Consider the following 3,429-nt stretch of genomic DNA (forward strand, 5'->3'; position numbering starts at 1 on the left):
TGCAAACTGTACCCACCGTCTTCCATGGGAGAGGGAAAAGCTAGATATTTATTGAAATTAAATTAGTGAACTCTTGAATGACGATGTATCCTTTAGATCATAATTTTAACCCTCGCTCTCTTAAACGTACAGTAGCCTGGATTCACTTTATGCAGAGTGGATCAAATATTTCGACCAAAAGCATCAAACCATCAGCAGCATCCAGAGACTCGTACCGGTATATGTGGGGGCTGGAACGCCACAGTCATAGGGACAACCCAGTTATTGATGCACACACACATAGTTTATTCTGGCTCCATGGTGGTCCAATCCGGTCAGAATTCACTTATAGTGACAAGGGGACACACAACACACACACAACACACACACACACACACACACCCTGGTTAATATAAGAAACTGCGTCAACTCCACTTTGTGGTTGAAGTTGAAGTTGTGAAGCTCCTTTTCTCCACAGACCCTGCTGAGGACAGAAGAGAGTGCACACTGAGAGAAGTCCATGGCTGGAAAGCTTCAGTAAGTTGAGCGTGTTGGTCGATTGATGACGACTTTGATTGTTGTGGTGGACAAACGGTTGAATTGATGTGAACGTTCGGTGATATGTTTAAAGTGGGAGACAAGATGGGCCGCTGTCGGGAGCAGGGCAAGAAGAGACGTCCAAGATGAAGGAGAGAGAAGGTTTAAGTCTGATGGGGGTCTGTCAGAGATCTTATTGTGATGGGGGGGGCGGGGGGAGGAGGTGGGGGGGGGGGGTGGGCCCAACACAGAGGAGCCAAAGCGGGTGATACTTCCTGCTATTATCAATCTCCATCCTTTCCCTCCTTTATTTGACCCTCATACTTCCTGGGTGGATGTGTTTGTGATTCAGATGTCCGCATTGGTCACAGCTGAGAGGAGAGTTTGGGACATTTTTTCTCCACAGTGTCTCATTCCAGACGAGTGGAGAGAAACTCCATTCGGTTCCACTTTGTCCATTTGTGTCTGTAGTGTCTCGCTTATTCACCAAAAGTTGCATTAGAAATGGCCTCATGTTCATGTTGAAACACATGTCAGAAAAACCTGGGATCCCAACGCTCCGTCGTGTTTTTGTTAAGTTGAGTAAGAGTGGGGAACGTTTCCTGTTGATTGTTGAAGTGAGAGTCCCCCTTATGACAGCCAGCCATTTCAAACACACACAGCTTTCTATTCGTGTTATCTTGCCACCTTTCTACAGTTTTCTAATAAGAAAAGAATGATTACTTGTAGTGAGCGGTTTTGATGTCCAACCAGTGTGGTGTTTGATGGTATTTTTATTGTAGAATATTTTCTATTTGATTGTAGTTTAATGGGAAACTGTTTTGACCGTGTTCTTGTATGATGCAATATCAGCAGATTGTATAAGATCTGTTATTAATCTCACGCTGTCGGAGCACTTTCCCCTTTAGGCTATTTCTGTGTAAAGAGGAGATCAGCAAGAGACTCCGCTGGTCTGAAACAGCATTCCTCGTGTGCTTACGAGTCCATCGCTGTAGAAAATACCAAGATCAAATTACAGTCTAAGTGGGGTCGGCTTTTTTAGCAGTGGTGGAACAAAGGGAAAACCGTTACAGGAGGAAGGAGGGAGGAGGGGGAAAGAGATGACAGGAGGGATGAGGGAGGGGAGGCTGGCGGAGGGAGGGAAGGAAAGAAAGGGAGGAAGGGGTGGGAAGGAATTCGTAGCTTAGTTCCGTTTCTGTCCCAGCTGCCTTTGAAGATGGCTGTGGTCAGGGGCCCGCTACTTAAGACTTAATCTTGACCCTGCAGTGTTGTCCAACTTAGACCTAGTCTCTGATCTGCCCCTTTTCTGGCAAAGGTTGTGGAAGAAGTGTTTTTATACAGATTTAAAGAATATTTTTCAACAGAACCTCTGTGGTTTTAAAAAAATCCAATATGGTTTTTAATCCCGTCACAGACGCTGATTCTGCAATGTTTCGGGTTTGATGCGACATGAGACCAGGCCGTGTCTGAGAGATGCCTGTGCGAGTCCTGCTGTTTTAGTCCTTTTGGACCTCACAGCACAGTGGAGCGTTGTGTTGTGCCTCAGAGAGCGCGTACTTAAATGGTCAGTCCCTTTGTGCAAATAGGAAGCTTTTCTGTTATGATTGGGTGACTCTCCTGGTCAGTGGCTCCTCTCTCTTGTGGGCTAACCAAGGCGATCCCGTATTGGCCCCAGTCTTTATATAGCCTGCCATTAGGGTGTCGATTATAGGAAAGAACAACTGTCATTTCATTGCCCGCAGATGATTTGCAAATTAGTTTCATATGAAAGCCAAATGAACAGTGTCGTCACAAATACCCGGTAGTTGATAGCAATGATATTAAGTTTTGGTTTTCAGGAAAACTTTCTTATATTTGAATGAAGATAAAACGGAGTGTATTGTTTTTCAGTACTCTAGGCACTGACAGAATAGCCAAGTCTTTGGAGTCTGGGAGAGCTCTGGCATCTACACTAACCCATCAGCTGCTTGATTGGTACAGGCAGTTGCTAGCCCCGAACTCGTGGAACAAGTTACCCCCCCGCGCCCCAATGTGGCCCTCTTTTAAATCCAAAATTAAAACTTATCTGAGTCAGGCTTTTAACACATAGTAGTGGGGGGACACTTTCATTCTTTGATTCTTTGCTCTTGCACCTTTCTACATGTTTTCTAATAAGAAAAGAATATTACTTGTAGTTGAGCTGTCCCAACCTGTGTGTGTGTTTGATGGTATTTTATTGTAGAATATTGTACCCTCACGACCACCTGACGATTTGTGAGTGTGTATGTTGGGAAACTGTTTTGACCGTGTTCTTTCATTGGGCACAATTATCAGCAGAGTAGAAGATCTGTTATTAATTCAGCTGTCGGAGCCACTTTTCCCCTTTAGGCTTTTCTGTGTTAAAGAGGAGCTCAGCAAGAGACTCGCCGGTCTGAAACAGGATTCCTCGTGTGCTTCGAGTCCTCGCTGTAGAAACTACCAAAGATCAAATTACAGTCCAAAGGTGGGTCGGCTTTAGTCAGTGGTGGAACAAAGGAGAACCTGTTTACAGGAGGGAGGAGGAAGGAGGAAAGAGATGAAGGAGGGACGAGGGAGGGAGGAGGGGAGGAGGGGAAGAAAGAAAGGTGAGGAAGGGTGGGAGGAATTCTGGTCTTAGTTTAGGTTCGGTCCCAGCTGCCTTTAAAGATGCTGTGGTCCGGCCCCTACTTAGGAAGACTAATCTTGACCCTGCAGTGTTGTCCAACTTTAGACCAGTCTCTCATCTGCCTTTTCTTTCTAAGGTTTTGGAAGAAGTGTTTTTATACAGTTACAAGCCTTTATACAACAGAACTCTGTGTTTTAAAACTCCGTTCTGGTTTTAGATCCCGTCACAGCGCTGATTCTGCACTGTTGAGAGGACATAGTGATCCAGCCTTGTCTGGAGATGCTGGGAGT

The 3,429-nt window shown here is 45.3% G+C and overlaps 1 long non-coding RNA gene across 1 annotated transcript in view; it reads left to right on the forward strand.

Annotated features, from left to right (window-relative positions):
• Positions 1-2,963, forward strand: part of LOC116702616 (uncharacterized) — a 39,019-nt gene extending 36,056 nt beyond the window's left edge. Inside the window, exon 2 of the long non-coding RNA XR_004335211.1 lies at positions 2,884-2,963. This is a non-coding gene — a long non-coding RNA (uncharacterized LOC116702616). The remainder of the gene's footprint in view (positions 1-2,883) is intronic.
• Positions 2,964-3,429: the final 466 nt, after the last annotated feature.

The sequence above is a fragment of the Etheostoma spectabile genome, chromosome 15 (genome assembly GCF_008692095.1).
Source record: "Etheostoma spectabile isolate EspeVRDwgs_2016 chromosome 15, UIUC_Espe_1.0, whole genome shotgun sequence".
Lineage (NCBI taxonomy): Eukaryota > Metazoa > Chordata > Actinopteri > Perciformes > Percidae > Etheostoma > Etheostoma spectabile.